This window comes from Triticum aestivum, chromosome 3D (genome assembly GCF_018294505.1).
Source record: "Triticum aestivum cultivar Chinese Spring chromosome 3D, IWGSC CS RefSeq v2.1, whole genome shotgun sequence".
In the NCBI taxonomy this organism is placed as follows: Eukaryota; Viridiplantae; Streptophyta; class Magnoliopsida; order Poales; family Poaceae; genus Triticum; species Triticum aestivum.
In genome coordinates, this window is record NC_057802.1 from 618,427,361 (window position 1) to 618,446,772 (window position 19,412).

Sequence of the window (19,412 nt, forward strand, 5' to 3'; positions counted from 1 at the left end):
CCGACTTGGGTTCGAGCTTTTCAGGTTGAAGTTTCTTGACATAAGCATCGCATCCCCAAACTTTTAGAAACGACAGCTTAGGTTTCTTCCCAAACCATAATTCATACGGTGTCGTCTCAACGGATTTCGACGGAGCCCTATTTAAAGTGAATGCGGCAGTCTCTAAAGCATAGCCCCAAAATGAGAGCGATAGATCGGTAAGAGACATCATAGATCGCACCATATCCAATAGAGTGCGATTACGACGTTCGGACACACCATTTCGCTGAGGTGTTCCAGGCGGCGTGAGTTGTGAAACTATTCCACATTTCCTTAAGTGTGTGCCAAATTCGTGACTTAAATATTCTCCTCCACGATCTGATCGTAGGAACTTTATTTTCCTATCACGTTGATTCTCAACCTCACTTTGAAATTCCTTGAACTTTTCAAAGGTTTCAGACTTGTGTTTCATTAGGTAGACATACCCATATCTACTTAAATCATCAGTGAGAGTGAGAACATAACGATAGCCACCGCGAGCCTCAACACTCATTGGACCGCACACATCAGTATGTATGATTTCCAATAAGTTGGTTGCTCGCTCCATTGTTCTGGAGAACGGAGTCTTGGTCATTTTACCCACGAGGCATGGTTCGCACGTGTCAAATGATTCGTAATCAAGAGACTCCAAAAGTCCATCTGCATGGAGCTTCTTCATGCGTTTGACACCAATGTGACCAAGGCGGCAGTGCCACAAGTATGTGGGACTATCGTTATCAACTTTACATCTTTTGGTATTCACACTATGAATATGTGTAACATCACATTCGAGATTCATCAAGAATAAACCATTGACCAGCGGGGCATGACCATAAAACATATCTCTCATATAAATAGAACAACCATTATTCTCGGATTTAAATGAGTAGCCATCTCGAATTAAACGAGATCCAGATACAATGTTCATGCTCAAAGCTGGCACTAAATAACAATTATTGAGGTTTAAAACTAATCCCGTAGGTAAATGCAGAGGTAGCGTGCCGACGGCGATCACATCGACCTTGGAACCATTCCCGACGCGCATCGTCACCTCGTCCTTCGCCAGTCTCCGCTTATTCCGCAGCTCCTGTTTTGAGTTACAAATATGAGCAACCACACCGGTATTAAATACCCAGGAGCTACTACGAGTACTGGTAAGGTACACATCAATTACATGTATATCACATATACCTTTGGTGTTGCCGGCCTTCTTGTCCGCTAAGTATTTGGGGCAGTTCCGCTTCCAGTGACCACTTCCCTTGCAATAAAAGCACTCAGTCTCAGGCTTGGGTCCATTCCTTGGCTTCTTCCCGGCAACTAGTTTACCGGGCGCGGCAACTCCCTTGCCGTCTTTCTTGAAGTTCTTCTTACCCTTGCCTTTCTTGTACTTAGTGGTTTTATTCACCATCAACACTTGATGTTCCTTTTTGATCCCCACCTCCGCTGATTTCAGCATTGAATATACCTCAGGAATGGTCTTCTCCATCCCCTGCATATTGAAGTTCATCACAAAGCTCTTGTAGCTTGGTGGAAGAGACTGAAGTATTCTGTCAATGACCGCGTCATCCGGGAGATTCACTCCCAGCTGAGACAAGCGGTTGTGTAACCCAGACATTCTGATTATGTGCTCACTGACAGAACTATTTTCCTCCATTTTACAACTGAAGAACTTGTCGGGGACTTGATATCTCTCGACCCGGGCATGAGCTTGGAAAACCATTTTCAGCTCTTCGAACATCTCATATGCTCCATGTTTCTCAAAACGCTTTTGGAGCCCCGGTTCTAAGCTGTAAAGCATGCCGCACTGAACGAGGGAGTAATCATCAGCACGTGATTGCCAAGCGTTCATAACGTCTTGGTTCTCTGGGATGGGTGCTTCACCTTGCGGTGCTTCTAGGACATAATCTTTCTTCACAGCTATGAGGATGATCCTCAGGTTCCGGACCCAGTCCGTATAGTTGCTGCCATCATCTTTCAGCTTGGTTTTCTCTAGGAACGCGTTGAAGTTGAGGACAACGTGGGCCATTTGATCTACAAGACATATTGTAAAGATTTTAGACTAAGTTCATGATAATTAAGTTCATCTAATCAAATTATTCAATGAACTCCCACTCAGATAGACATCCCTCTAGTCATCTAAGTGAAACATGATCCGAGTTAACTAGGCCGTGTCCGATCATCACGTGAGACGGACTTGTCAAGATCGGTGAACATCTCCATGTTGATCGTATCATCTTCGTCACCGGCATGACACCATGATCTCCATCATCATGATCTCCATCATCGTGTCTTCATGAAGTTGTCACGCCAACGATTACTTCTACTTCTATGGCTAACGCGTTTAGCAATAAAGTAAAGTAATTTACATGGCGTTATTCAATGATACGCAGGTCATACAAAAAATAAAGACAACTCCTATGGCTCCTGCCGGTTGTCCTACTCATCGACATGCAAGTCGTGATTCCTATTACAAGAATATGATCAATCTCATACATCACATATATCTCATTCATCACATCCTTTTGGCCATATCACATCACAAGGCACATGCTGCAAAAACAAGTTAGACGTCCTCTAATTGTTGTTGCAAGTTTTTACGTGGCTTCTATAGGTTTCTAGCAAGAACGTTTCTTACCTACGTAAAACCACAACGTGATGTGCCAATTTCTATTTACCCTTCATAAGGACCCTTTTCATCGAATCCGTTCCGACTAAAGTGGGAGAGACAGACACCCGCTAGCCACCTTATGCAACTAGTGCATGTCAGTCGGTGGAACCTGTCTCACGTAAGCGTACGTGTAAGGTCGGTCCGGGCCGCTTCATCCCACAATACCGCCGAAACAAGATAAGACTAGTAGTGGCAAGAAAAATTGACAACATCTACGCCCACAACTGCTTTGTGTTCTACTCGTGCATAGTAACTACGCATAGGCCTGGCTCATGATGCCACTGTTGGGGATCGTAGCAGAATTTTAAAATTTTCTAAGCATCACCAAGATCCATCTATGGAGTCTACTAGCAACGAGAGGGAATGAGTGGATCTACATACCCTTGTAGATCGCGAGCGGAAGCGTTCAAGTGAACGGGGTTGATGGAGTCGTACTCGTCGTGATCCAAATCACCGATGACCGAGCGCCGAACGGACGGCACCTCCGAGTTCAACACACGTACGGAGCAGCGACGTCTCCTCCTTCTTGATCCAGCAAGGGGGAACGAGAGGTTGATGGAGATCCAGCAGCACGACGGCATGGTGGTGGAAGTAGCGGGGATCCCGGCAGGGCTTCGCCAAGCACAAGCGGGAGAGAGAGGTGTCACGGGAGGGAGAGGGAGGCGCCAGGGGCTAGGGTACAGCAGCCCTCCCTCCCCCCTTTATATAGGCCCCCTTGGGGGGGAGCGCCGGCCCTGGGATCCCATCTATGGGGGGGGGGCGGCGGCCAAGGGGGCAAACTTCCCCCCAAGTCAGGTGGGGCGCCCCCCACCCCCAGGGTTTCCAACCCTAGGCGCAGGGGGAGGCCCATGGGGGGCGCACCAGCCCACTAGGGGCTGGTTCCCCTCCCACTTCAGCCCATGGGGCCCTCCGGGATAGGTGGCCCCACCCGGTGGACCCCCGGGACCATTCCGGTGGTCCCGGTACAATACCGATAACCCCCGAAACTTTCCCGGTGGCCGAAACTGGACTTCCTATATATAATTCTTCACCTCCGGACCATTCCGGAACTCCTCGTGACGTCCGGGATCTCATACGGGACTCCGAACAACTTTTGGGTTTCCGCATACTAATATCTCTACAACCCTAGCGTCACCGAACCTTAAGTGTGTAGACCCTACGGGTTCAGGAGACATGCAGACATGACCGGGATGCTTCTCCGGTCAATAACCAACAGCGGGATCTGGATACCCATGTTGGCTCCCACATGTTCCACGATGATCTCATCGGATGAACCACGATGTCGAGGATTCAATCAATCCCATATACAATTCCCTTTGTTAATCGGTACGTTACTTGCCCGAGATTCGATCGTCGGTATCCCAATACCTTGTTCAATCTCGTTACCGGCAAGTCACTTTACTCGTACCGTAATGCATGATCCCGTGGCTAACTCCTTAGTCACATTGAGCTCATTATGATGATGCATTACCGAGTGGGCCCAGAGATACCTCTCCGTCATACGGAGTGACAAATCCCAGTCTCGATCCGTGCCAACCCAACAGACACCTTCGGAGATACCCGTAGTGCACCTTTATAGTCACCCAGTTACGTTGTGACGTTTGGCACACCCAAAGCACTCCTATGGCATCTGGGAGTTGCACGATCTCATGGTCTAAGGAAATGATACTTGACATTGGAAAAGCTCTAGCAAACGAACTACACGATCTTTGTGCTATGCTTAGGATTGGGTCTTGTCCATCACATCATTCTCCTAATGATGTGATCCCGTTATCAATGACATCCAATGTCCATAGTCAGGATACCATGACTATCTGTTGATCAACGAGCTAGTCAACTAGAGGCTTACTAGGGACACGTTGTGGTCTATGTATTCACACATGTATTACGATTTCCGGATAACACAATTATAGCATGAACAATAGACAATTATCATGAACTAGGAAATATAATAATAACCATTTTATTATTGCCTCTAGGACATATTTCCAACAGACACCACGCTGGAGATAGAACTGCGCATAAGGTATTACAATCCGGTTTTTATTGGCCTACTCTCTTCAAGGATGCCCGTAAGTTTGTCTTCTCTTGTGATGAATGTCAAAGAATTGGTAATATTAGTAGACGTCAAGAAATGCCTATGAATTATTCACTTGTTATTGAACCATTTGATGTTTGGGGCTTTGATTATATGGGATCATTTCCTTCCTCTAATGGGTATACACATATTTTAGTTGCTGTTGATTACGTTACTAAGTGCGTAGAAGCTATTCCAACTAGTAGTGTTGATCATAACACCTCTATTAAGATGCTTAAATAAGTTATTTTTCCGAGGTTTGGAGTCCCTAGATATTTAATGACTGATGGTGGTTCACATTTTATTCATGGTGCTTTTCGTAAAATGCTTGCTATGTATGATGTTAATCATAGAATTGCATCTCCATATCACCCACAGTCTAGTGGTCAAGTATAACTGAGTAACAGAGACCTCGAATTGATTTTGCAAAAGACTGTTAATAGGTCTAGAAAGAATTGGTCCAAGAAATTTTATGATGCATTATGGGCCTATAGAACTGCATATAAAATTCCTATGGGTATGTCTCCATATAAAATGGTTTATGGTAAGGCATGTCACATACCTCTTGAACTAGAACATAAGGCATATTAGGCCATTAAAGAGCTCAATTATGATTTCAAACTTGCCGGTGAGAAGAGGTTATTTGACATTAGCTCACTTGATGAATGGAGAACCCAAGCCTATGAGAATGCCAGATTGTTTAAAGAAAAGGTTAAAAGATGGCATGACAAAAGGATACAAAAGCATGAGTTTAATGTAGGTGATTATGTGTTGATTTTCAACTCCCGTTTAAGATTTTTTGCAGGGAAACTTCTCTCTAAATGGGAAGGTCCTTACGTTATCGAGGGGGTCTATCGTTCCGGTGCCATAAAAATCAACAACTTCGAAGGCACAAGTCCGAAGGTGGTGAGCGGTCAAAGGATCAAACATTATGTCGGTGTACAAAAGTAGGGGCTCTTCTTTTTACCCCTTTAGTTGTGCACGGGCAGTCGGAGCCACACGCCACGGCCACACTTGGCAAGGCAGGGGAGGTGAACCAAGGCGGAACAAAAGCAAAAGACAAGCGAGACGCCGCCAAGGCCAAGACCACAGAGAGCAGATGGGCAAAGCAGGATTCCCCGGCAAGACCCTTGCCGGGGCAGCCTCAGCAGCCCCAGCAAGACCCTTGCCGGCGCGGCTCGCCCACACCAGCGAAGCGAGCCACCCTTGAGCCCACGGTTTCCAACGCCATTAACTGCGTTGGGCCAGGGCTTGGTAGGCACCTCCATGGTGGCATGCAGATCTTTGTGAAGACAAGGGACACTCATGATCAAGTGAGGACCAGAAGACGACGACCCTCGGCAAGATCCTTGCCGAGGAAAACCACAAGACCCCCGGCAAGATCCTTGCCGGGGACGACGGCGCGCCACGGCAAGACCCTTGCCGGGCCACCCGGCAAGGCCCTTGCCACGGGCGTCGGCGGGGCCACTGCCAGGCCCGCACCAACCAAGTCTCCACCGCCATTCGCATGCAGCTGCCAGCCCAACCAGCTGGACAGGCACCTGTGTGGCAACATGCAGCTCCCAGGCCAACTCAGCACGCGCCTGCGTGGTGGCATGCAGATCTTCGTGAAGGCTCCACCACCGCGCCACCTCAGCTGCTTGCCTGCCTACATGGCGCCGCATGCATCGCTGGCCAGGGCGCGTGTCGAAGCGAGGAGGAGCGGCGACGGACGGGACGGGCCTCGCTCCCGTCCCCGATAAAGCAAGAGGACACCTAAGCTATGCATTAAATGCGTCTTGTCCCGTAATGGCTAGCGATAAGCTTAGCCATAGTACCCCAATGCCACCTCCTGGTGCCACTGTGGCGATCCCTTTGCCTATAAAAGGAGACCCAGGGCATCCAGGAGGAGGATTCGGACTCTTGGACAAGTTACGCCCCCTTGCAGCTACTTCAGGAACTCAAGAACACTCAATACATCCACCAAAGCAGGATTAGGGTATTACGCATCTCTGCGGCCCGAACCTGGGTAAACAACCCGCGTGCTTGTACTGACTGCTAATCCTGCTCTCCTCACCACTCCAGCGCCCCGCAACCGTAGAAGGGATCCCAGTGACCCCATAGGTGTCGTTTCCCACCGAAACATATATCCAGGTAATCCCATAAATGTTGAAACTAATGTTATTAAAACCGTAACCCCGGAGGAATACATAAGGGACACTTTGCAGAACGTTTCAGACTCCGAAAAGGAATAGGTATGTGGTACGGTAAGTAAACCGACTCCAAAACAGTTTTAATAGCTATTTTTCTCCGTTTTGGAATATTTAAGAAAATAGAAAACATAAGAAGTAGTCCAGGTAGGACACAAGGCGTCCACGAGGGTGGAGGGCGCGCCCCCTGCCTCGTGGGCACCTCGTGTCCTCTCCGGACTCCGTTTTCTTGCACGATACTTCTTTTGGTCGGTAAAAATTCATTATATAATCTCCCGAAGGTTTTGACCACCGTATCACGCAAATATCCTCTGTTTTTGTTTCGAGCTATTTCTGCAACAGATTTAGAGCAAGATGTCTTCTCAAGAGTCAGTCGGGGAGAGTCGGGTATCTCATCCGACACCGGGTCCAGGAGCAAACAACGAGGCCTATCACTTTGGGCCATCAACGGAGGAGGAGATGGAGGCCGACTTGAAAAGGATAGATGCCATGGAGGAGGATCAAGAAATTACTTCTCGTTTCCCAGCCGGACTCACAATGGGGGAACTACAGAGCTTAGTCACCCCTTCCAATGTTAGATTTCTTTCTTATGAAAATATGAAAAAGAGTGTCACATGTTCTCGAGTAGCTATGCAACATCCATGGTTGAAAGGAGCTTTAGCCGTCACAGGTAAGCTCCGTCAGGAAATAATGGACCTCAAGCAGCAAGTCAATAAGCTCGAGGAGGAGAATCGTATCCTAAGGGGCATCATTGCCAAGAATATCACACCACCACCTACGAAGAAGAAGACATAATCACAAGGGTATGGGCACTCCCCTTGGCAACTGCCAGCTTGGGGGAGGTGCCCCGGTATCGTATCACCATCACACTCCTATCTTTACCGTTTTCCTTAGTTTGATCCTTTTGGTAATATCTTGATCTAGTAGAATAAAGTTTTGGTATGATTCAGTTTTGAGTTTCGCTTTATGATCCCTCTATGTAATCGAGTCCGTGAGCTATATAATAAAGATTAGTGTTGAGTCAAGGGCTTTTGCTATCTTTCCATGATCTTGAGGGAATAAAAGAAAAAGAAAGAATAAAAAGAATAAAAGAGATCGTATTGATCGTATGGAGAGTAATGACTTCACATATAAAGAGTATGATGAATAAAATTTGTTGAGAGTTGACAAACATAGTTTTGGTCATCGTTGCAATTAATAGGAAGTACTAAAGGAAGAGAGGTTCTCACATATAAATATACTATCTTGGACATCTCTTAAGATTGTGAGCACTCATTAAAGTATGACATGCTAAAGAGTTGATGTTGGACAAGGAAGACAACATAATGGGTTATGTTTTCTTATATCCGAAATAAAGTATATTGTCATGGATCATCCAACATGTTGAGCTTGCCTTTCCCCCTCATGCTAGCCAAATTCTTTGCACCAAGTAGAGATACTACTTGTGCTTCCAAATATCCTTAAACCCAGTTTTGCCATGAGAGTCCACCATACCTACCTATGGATTGAGTAAGATCCTTCAAGTAAGTTGTCATGTTGCATGCAATAAAAATTGCTCTCTAAATATGTATGACTTATTAGTGTGGAGAAAATAAGCTTTATACGATCTTGTGATATGGAAGCAATAAAAGCGACGGACTGCATCATAAAGGTCCCTATCACAAGTGGCAATATAAAGTGACGTTCCTTTGCATTAAGATTTCGTGCATCCAACCATAAAAGCACATGACAACCTCTGCTTCCCTCTGCGAAGCGCCTATCTTTTATTCTTGTCTTATACATTATGCAAGAGTCATGGTGATCTTCACCTTTCCTTTTTACATTTTATCCTTTGGCAAGCACCTTGGTTGGAAAGATCCTGATATATATATCCAATTGGATGTAGGTTAGCATGAACTATTATTGTTGACATTACCCTTGAGGTAAAAGGTTGGGAGGCAACACTATAAGCCCCTATCTTTCTCTGTGTCCGATTAAAACTCCATCCCCATAAGTATTGCGTGAGTGTTAGCAATTGTGAAAGACTAACTGATAGTTGAGTATGTGGACTTGCTGAAAAGCTCTTATATTGACTCTTTCCGATGTTATGATAAATTGCAATTGCTTCAATGACTGAGATTATAGTTTGTTAGTTTTCAATGAAGTTTCTGATTCATACTTGACATTGTGAATAGATTGTTACTTTAGCATAAGAAATCATATGACAAAATATATATATGTTGATGTTATAAGAATGATCATGATGCCCTCATGTCCGTATTTTATTTTATCGACACCTCTATCTCTAAACATGTGGACATATTTTTCGATATCGGCTTCCGCTTGAGGACAAGCGAGGTCTAAGCTTGGGGGAGTTGATACGTCCATTTTGCATCATGCTTTTATATTGATATTTATTACATTATGGGCTGTTATTACATGTTATGTCACAATACTTATGCCTATTCTCTCTTATTTTACAAGGTTTACATGAAGAGGGAGAATGCCGGCTGCTGGAATTGTGGGCTGGAAAAGGAGCAAATATTATAGACCTATTCTCCACATCTCCTCTCAAACCCTAGTTCATCTCTTGTATCCAATCTTTGTCTCAAAACCTCAGATTGGTACCTGTGTGTTGCTAGTAGTGTTGATTACTCCTTGTAGTTGATGCTAGTTGGTTTATTCGATGGAAGATCATATGTTCAGATCCTTTATGCATATTAATACCCCTCTGATTATGAACATGGATATGATTTGTGAGTAGTTACGTTTGTTCCTGAGGACATGGGAGAAGTCTTGCTATAAGTAGTCATGTGAATTTGGTATTCGTTCAATATTTTTATGAGATTGTAGCGACCCGACCCGAATGGATCAAGTCTCTGTGCTTAAGTGTCATCCCTAGATCGGTATGCTGACACACACAGAACTCGTGGATTTATAACAGAGGTAAATCACATGTATAAAGTAACGTAAATACTATTACCTCAATCCAAATAGCGAAAGTAACAAGGTTGTGGATTCCCATCAACACCAACGGCAAAGTTGAGTGTAGAAATCGTAACCCTAACGTATCACTTACTCGTCGTAAGATATCCTGCAACATGAAACGTTGCAGCCCGAAAACGGGTCAGCACATGGAATATGCTGGCAAATTCACACGATAGAGAAATGATGAACAAAGGCTATCACTACATGCATATATGACTGGTGGAAAAGCTCTATGGTTATAATGTTTTTGCGAAAAGCCAATTTTTCCCTACTGCAAAGGAATAAATTTTATTTAACTATCATGGTGGTTGTGAAACATTGAGATGGTTGACAGCATCTCAATCCCAACTAAGTATCATCATTAACCCAACAAGATTAATTAAAGTAACATGATGAGATCAATATGAATATCCAAAGACCAGAGACTCAAAATTGTCCATAACCGGGGACACGGCTAATCATGATTAGTTTGTACACTTTGCAGAGGTTTGTGCACTTTTCCCACAAGACTCGATCTCCTCCGTTGGATTTCTCGCACTACATGGTGTTTGAGAAACGGATGACCGAGACATAGTCTTTCAGAAGCGTTTGCACCTTATGATCGGGTAGACAGTACCACCTACATCCCCTACATCTGCTAGTCTACCACTGTAAGAGTTCACACGACCTACTCAACTATGCTAGAGCCCATAATAGCTTGTGGCTGCACACGGAAGTTTCTAGCATGAATAATCCCATGATCCCTTTGAGCCTGGGTGGCGGTCCAAAAGAAAAACAGGCAATCCTGGAATACCCAGGTACCTCAATCCACATAGATGTGAGTTTTAGTAGCCACCTTAAGTTGAACCATTAATTAACAATCTCACATCTGTCATGGAAATTCACTCAAACTCAATCCACGTCTACGAGCATAGCATAGCAATATAAGAAAACGTAGAAGTAACTCCCAAAGGTTTGATAATAAACAGGGCAATAGGTTCCTACCTCATCAACTACTTCCCAAATACCCACATGTTAACAATCCTACTCATGCAATGTTTGAGGGTTGAATCTAATGCATAAAAAAACTGGGTATGAAAGGGATATGATCAAAGTGTGAACTTGCCTGCAATGTTGATGAAGATGATTCACACTAAAAACTCTTGATAGATCTACTCGTCACACTCCGGTCAATCTATCGTGAGCAAGCAATAGTAACCACACATAAGCAATCACTGAAAAGATCGAGAAGAACGAAGAAGATACTTCGGAAAACACCAAAACCAAGCAAATAACTCTTGCAACATAAAACAATTTCTAGCAGTACCAAAATTATGTGAATTTGGCCTTATCAGAAAGTTTAGGTCAAGAGCTTCGATTTGCAAAAAGAATCAACTCAAACGGAGTTATAAAACTCAAGTTATGATCAAAAGAAGTTTGAATTCAAATCTGTTCTAATTCAAATTTTAAAACTTTCAAAAACATGTTTAAGTTGTTTTACTGGATAGAGGTGATCATAACGAAGAAGTAGGCGTTGGTTTCGTTGGATTTGGATAAACAAGCAAAAAGTTGTAGAGGTTTGAAGACCAGGGACTAAACTGTAAATAAAATCATCACAGAGAGGTCCCTGGCAAAAAACTAAAATAAAAGAAAAAGACTAAATAGCGAACGTTCACTACAGAAACTTACGCGACGAAAACCGTTCACTACAGAGGCTAAACCCGCGAACGTCCATTAAATAAAACAAAACGTTTTAGAGAAAGAAAAAAAAACACCTCGATCTGGACCGTTGGATCCAGATCGGACGGACGAGGGCAGGCGGCGGTTACCGCGGTGGCTGGAGGTCGCCGGCGAGGTGGGACGGCGGCGATGGCGTCGGCTGCGAGCGGGGAGGCGGCTCCGGCGGTCGGCTGCTTCGGGTCGAAGCACGGGGAGGTGCGGCGCGGCGAGGTGAGGAGGATGGCGGCGTCGGCGGCGGTCCTCGGCGACGGGACAAAGCGAGGCGGCGGCGGCAGATGTCGTCGGGGCGGGGCTCCGGCGAGGGCGGCGGAGGAGGAGGAGAGAGAGGGGCCTGGGGCGGCGCCCTTTATAGGAGGGGAGGGGGCAAGGTGGCGTGGGGAAGGGGGCAAAGAAGGCGGCGGCGGGAGGCCGGGCGGAGCACGGCGACGACGGCGCCCTCGTGCTGGCTCGGGAGACCGAACGGAGCTCGGGGACGAGCGGGATGGGCTGGCGGGCCGTGGCCTGGCTCGGGCGCTAGGCCAGCCCAGTCGGCGACGGAGAGAGAGAGGAGAGAGAGAGCAGTGTTGGGCTTCGGCATTGCACTGTTCGAAGAGTTTTTTTTGTTTTTCTTTTTCTAAACACAGACAAACTAAAATAAAACAAAAGAAAATAGAATAAAAATATAATATAGGCATATTATATATCAAAATTTTCAGAAAAAGATTTCCTACAACCTGAACATTTTTACAACGCCAAATAAAATTCACACAAATTTTAATAAAGCAAAGAGTGCTACTGTTCTAATAACCTCCAGTAAAAATCATTTTAAAAATACCAAAATGATTTCAAATTTATTTCTCTCCAATTTTCTGATGTAGGGAATCATTTTACCCTAATTTCCATATATTTTATTTTTGGAGAAAAATAATTTGAATAAAACCCAAATAACTCCAAATTAAAAATAATTTCCAAAAGGACTTGAATTTGATCCTTTGAAACTCCCAACTCATATTTCATATGTTTTGAAGAATTCATTTTACCTTCGCTCGTGAAAATCATTGAGTTGCATAAAGTTTCAGAACTGGAAATATTCTCAAATGAAATTCAAATATTTTCAACACCCCTTGTCATTTAAATAAATGGAAGAAGTCATGTCATCTTCTCTCCAGGGTTTTGTGGTGAAAAGAATTTGAATTCACGGAGATCATAAAAGCAAAAAATGAAAGTTTGGGAAAGTCCTTTTATTCCCTCTCATTTAACTTTCAAAAGTTTCGAATTTCACTCAGTTTCACTCAATCAATCAAACAGTCAATCAAAACTATCTATTTATTATAACATTCCAAAATTTAGAATTTTGGGATGTTAGAGAGATGTATGTTGTCTCTCCTCTAGTGGTGTTATGTGAACGTCGACTACATGACAATTCACCATTGTTTGGGCCTAGAGGAAGGCATTGGGAAGTAGTAAGTAGATGATGGGTTGCTAGAGTGACAGAAGCTTAAACCCTAGTTTATGCGTTGCTTCGTAAGGGGCTGATTTGGATCCATATGTTTCATGCTATGGTTAAGTTTACCTTAATACTTCTTTTGTAGTTGAGGATGCTTGCAGTAGGGGTTAATCATAAGTGGGATGCTTTTCCAAGAAAGGGCAGTACCCAAGCATGGGTCCACCCACATATCAAATTATCAAAGTAACGAACGCGAATCATATGAGCGTGATGAAAACTAGCTTGACGTTAATTCCCATGTGTCATCGGGAGCGCTTTTCTCTATATAAGAACTTGTCCAGGCTTGTCCTTTGCTACAAAAAGGATTGGGCCACCTTGCTGCACCTTCTTTACTTTCATTGCTTGTTACCCGTTACAAATTACCTTATCACAAAACTATCTCTTATCGATAATTTCAGTGCTTGCAGAGAAAACCTTACTGAAAACCGCTTGTCATTTCCTTCTGCTCCTCGTTGGGTTCGACACTCTTACTTATCGAAAGGACTACAATAGATCCCCTATACTTGTGGGTCATCAGTATCGGCAAAGGTTATAATAACCCTGCTAGTTTCTGATGCTCTGCCTTAACTCTCTGACATACATCACATACCGCTATATACTCGGCAATATCCTTCTTCATTCCTGTGCATCAGAAGCCTTCCTACAAATCCAGATACATCTCGGTGTTGCCTGGGTGAATCGAGTAAGGCGAATCATGAGCCTCCTGAAGAATCAACTTCCTGATCTCAGGGTCATTAGGCACATAAATGCGATCCTCAAACCATAAAGTGTCGTGCTCATCCTCACGAAATCCTTTAGCCTTTCCTTTACTCATCCTTTCCTTTATCACAACAATCTCCTTGTCCGTCTTCTGGGCTTCTCTGATCTTACCCAACAAAGTGGACTGAATTTCCAACGCTGCAACATAACCTCTCGGAACTATCTCCAAGCGTTGCTCTCGAAGGTCATCGGCTAACTCCATAGGTAATCCTCCGATTATGAGCATGTTAACATAACTCTTGTGGCTCAACGCATCTGCTACGACGTTGGCCTTTCCTGGATGATAATGCAATCTCATGTCATAATCCTTTATGAGCTCCAACCATCTCCTTTGACTGAGGTTCAACTCCTTCTGCGTGAAGACGTACTTCAAACTCTTATGATCCGTATAAACATCACAACGGTTACCGATGAGAAAATGTATCCATGTCTTGAGTGCATGCACTACGGCTGCTAGCTCCAAATCACGCGTAGCACAATTCAACTTATGAGGTCGAAGTTGTCGTGAGGCATATGAAACAACTCTTCCATCCTTCATAAGCACACCTCCAAGTCCTCGACATGAAGCGTCGTAATACACTTTGAAATCCTTGATGTCTGGGAGAATCAGCAAGAGGGCTGTAACCAAACGTTTCTTCAACTCCTGAAAACTGGCCTCACAATCCTCAGTCCATTTGAACTTGGTGTCCTTCTTCAATAACTCCGTCATGGGCTTCGCAATCTTTGAAAAATTCCCAATAAAACTTCGATAATAACCTGCGAGTCCAAGAAAACTTCTGATCTCTCCCACTGAGGTGGGTGTCAACCATTTAGTGACAGATGCAACCTTGGTAGGATCTACTGCTATTCCTTCTCCGGATATAACATGTCCGAGAAATCCAACTTTCTTCAACCAAAACTCTCATTTGCTGAACTTGGCATACAACTGATGTTCTCTGAGCTTCTCAAGAACCAAACGCAAATGTTCCTTATGCTCTTCTTAATTCTTCGAGTAGACCAATATATCATCAGTGAACACAACGACAAACTTGTCTAAAATCTCCATGAACACCTTGTTCATCATACTGATGAAATAGGCAGGGGCGTTTGTCAAACCAAATGACATAACTGTATACTCATATAGCCCATACCTCATGGTAAAAGATGTCTTAGTTTTATCCTGCTCTCGGGTCTTCAACTGGTGATAACCTGATTGAAGATCAATCTTGGAGAAAACCTTAGCTCCATGTAACTGGTAAAACAAATCATTGATCATCGACAGAGGGTATTTGTTCTTGATCGTCACCTCATTCAGCGCATGATAATAAAAAACCATCCTCAAAGATCCATCCTTCTTCTCCACTAGAAGCACTCGGCTCCCCAAGGTGATGAATTTGGTCGGGTATAACCTTTCCCCAGTAACTCCTTAATCTGCTTCTTAATTTTCTCCAGATTGTTTGCGGGCATCCGATACGGTATCTTTGATATTGGTTCGGTGTCTGGTAATAACTCAATCAAAAACTCAATTTCTCGATCCGGTGGCATGCCTGGTAACTCCTCCGGAAATACATCGGGATAATCCTTCACCACTGGTACTTCCTCTTGAACAACTCCTGATAAGGAATTCACCTGAGTCCTCCTCGGCGCATGCCTAGACACATACTTGATCCTCTTTCCTTCCGGGGTGGTGAGAAGAATTGATTTCCCGGCACAATCGATGTTTCCTTCAAACTTGGATAGCCAATCCATGCCTAGTATCACATCCAATCCTTGTGACTCTAGGACAATCAGGTCGGTGGGGAAAACATGTCTACCTATGGTTACTGGCAACTGATAGCATCCCCTACTAGCCATATACTCTGCTCCTGGGGAACTTAGTAACATAGGTGACTTAAGGGCTACTGATGGCAACTTATACTTATCCACAAATCCCCTTCATATGAATGAATGAGATGCCCCAGTATCGAAAAGAACCAATGCTGTAAATGCATTAATCAAAAACTTACCAACAATTGCGTCGGGCTGCTCCTCAATCTCCTCCACACTGACGTGGTTCACTTGACCTTTGGTGAAGGGGTTAGGCTTCCTTGCAGAACTTGTATTGCCATTTCCATTCTTTGCTTCAGGACATGCAGTGGCGTAATCTCCGGTCTTCTCGCACTTAAAACAAGTAATGTGACTCAGATCCCTCTTGGCTGGTGCCGCGGGGTTGGAACAGTTCGATTGTTGCTTCCTCCATTCCCATTGCCATTCATAGGGCCACTGTGGTTGTGTGAACTTATTGTGTGTATGTCCTCCATGGTTATGGCCTCCATGGTTATGAGTATGTCCTCCCGAGTACGGGGAATAGGGGGGCTTCTGCTGAGCTCCAGAAGTGTACTCCCCTGTCCATACTTCCTCTTGCGGTTGTCAATCTGTTGTTGTTTGCCTTCTATCATGAGGGCCCTGCCTACCAACTCCCGGTAGTTGTTGAAAGTTGCCACCATCAACTGCATGCTTACCTCATCATTGAGTCCCTCAAGAAACTTCTCCTGCTTCGCGGCATCTATGGCCACATCATCTGGGGCATAACGTGCTAACTTGCTGAACTCATCCACATACTATCCCACTGTACGACTCCCTTGACGCAAGTTGCGAAACTCGCGCTTCTTCATGCTCATAGCTCCTGCGGAGACATGTGCGGTGCGGAAGGCCTGCTGAAACTGATCCCACGTAACTGTGTAAATGGGGTATGTGGTGGTGAAGTTCTGCCACCAAGATGCTGCGTGTCCATCAAACTGATGTGCGGCAAAGCGCACTCTCTCCGCATCTGTGCATCATGTAGTAGTCATCTAGCTTCCAATCTTGCGGAGCCAATCATCTGCAACAATCCGCTCGGTGCTGCTAGAGAACACCGGCAGATTCAACCTTAGAAAAAGGGATAGGGTCAACAGGGGGTGGCGGCGGTTGGTGGGTTGTTGTTGTTGTGGTGTTTGCCTTGGTTCTGATTCTGATTCTAGACTAACATCTGCATCAAGGCATTCTGATGCTTAATCAACTGGGTGAGCACCGGTGGGAACCCAAATCCGTTGTCACGTCTCAGAGGCATCTGATGGGTTAGAAGGGGTGAGAAAACAGAATAGAATAAGGTCTAAGAGAGATTTCACTACCCATATCCACATGTAATAAACACAATCAATTCACTTCATTCAATATCAAACAAGGTTCACACAAACAATCTAAACTACGATTACAAATCGATCGTTACTAACTACCTGGAACTATAATACTAATAACATGGTGGTCGTCTCGAATTTTTGATTGGTGGAAGACTCCATGATATCTGCTCCAGCTTCGTCTACGTAGTCATCATCACTGTCAGTGTCGGTGTCATCCAAGATGATCTAGTTCTCCGAACGGATCTCCACTTCAGGTTCTTGCTTATGGTTCTCCACGGGTAGTCCTAGCTTCCTCTTCAAGTCTTCATGCTTCTCCAGTAGTACAACAATTTCTTCCTCATAACCATCACCTGTAGATTTGAGTTCCTCTTCTAGCTCGATATTCCTCTTCATCAGCTTCTTGGTCTTCTTCATGATGGATCACATCTGATTCTCGTATCGGCGAATGTGATCACCCATCTCCTAAATGTATGCTGCAATTGATCCATCCTTCCTGGTACGAATCATCTCCCATTCTTCATCTCGGCGTCCACATATCTGGTAGATGGTGTCTTCAAGCTCCTTGTGATACACTTCACATATGCGTCCAAAAGTGATGTGGGCTGCCATGCTCTTTCCCAAGTCCCAACTTGGTGCATCCAAGGTAAAATCAATGTGCTCCGTTTTTGGTGCAAATGTCCTTCCAGGTACATGAACTTTGATCCTCCAGCGCTCCTCTTCCGGTAAGGTTGCAGAGAAAGTCCCGGTGAAGCTTGGTAATCCGATGTTCAGGTACTTAGTGACTTCCTTCAAGTGTCGTTCGAAAGGGGTGTCGTCGTCAGGCTGAGTGAACTTGTTCCTGGGGTCCACCATCCATAGAGTAGAAATAGAGGAGAATTAGAAATGAGCAAAGAAGAGTAATCATGTGGCTGTTTCCTAGTGGTCGCGTCCTATAGTCAACGTGTGCTCTGATACCATCTTGTAGCGACCATGATCCCAATGGACCGAAGTCTATCTGCTTAAGTGTCATCCCTGGATCGGTAATGCTGACACACACAGTACTCTGATCGACCATGATCCCAATGAACTTTGATCGTCTGAGAAGTCTGCAACATGAGACGTTGCAGCCGTGTAGGTCAGCACATTGAATATGCTGGCAGAGTTACACTGTAAAGCAATGAATGCAAGAACTATATTTACATGCAATATTTGGCTGGTGGAGGCTCTAAGTTTAAGATTTTGCATAAAGCTAGTTTTTCCCTACAACAAAGGAATAAATTTATTTTACTACTCCCAAGTTGTACCAATATTTTAGAAGGTCCCTCCAACTCAAACCCAATTAACAAGTATCATCATTAAACTCAATTCAATTAATTTAAGAGTGATGAGATCAACAATAATATCCAATTCCAGATACTCAAAATGTCCATAACCGGGAACACGGCTAACCATGATTAGTTTATACACTCTGCAGAGGTTGCACACTTTTCCCCACAAGACTCGACCGCATCCATGATCGGAAGATCGAGACATAGTCTTTCTGAAGCATTAACTCTCTACTCTGGGCAGACCAGTACACCTAGTATCCCCTACATCTGCTAGTCCACTTCTTCGAGAGCTCACGCAACTTACTCAACTATGCCAGAGCACATAAGGGCTTGTGCCTGCACACGGGAGTTTCTAGGCAAGAAATATCATATGATCCCTTTGAGCCTGGGTGGCGAACCGAGGAAAAATCACACGGGTACTCTGGGATTTCCCAAACGGGCTAGCACTGGATTCTCCAGGTGCCCCAACCAATCCACCCAGATGTGTATTAAAGTTGCCACCTTAATGTTATCCAAGATTAATAACTCTCACAACTTCCATGTGTACCACGATCCAATCCCCGTCTAGGAGCATGGCTAAGCAATAATTGAGCATAACGTATATTCCCGGGGTGATCAAAGGTATTAGGTTCCTACCTCAAGTACTACAACCAAACCACAAGTTCCCAATCCTACTCATGCAAATATTTGAGGGGCAAAACTAATGCATAGTAAAAACTGGGTATAGAAGAGTATGATCAAAGTGTAACTTGCCTTGCTGATGATCTGCAAACTCTAGGGATTCGTAGTAACAAGCTTCGCACTCCGGGTAATCTAGCATAGACAAACAGTAGCATACATAAGCAATCAAGCAAACGAACCAATGAGAAATCGAGAAAAGATCCAAATAAAACTCGAAACAAGCAAACAACTAAACTAAACAGAAAACAAAACCTAACAACAATATTTTCATGTGGATTAGATCTTAATAGTAGGTACATGGGATTAGCTACGATTTGCAAAAAGAATCAACTCAAATGGAGCTACGGAACTCAAGATACAAACGAAACAAGATCAAATACTAATCTGAATAAACTCAAATTCTA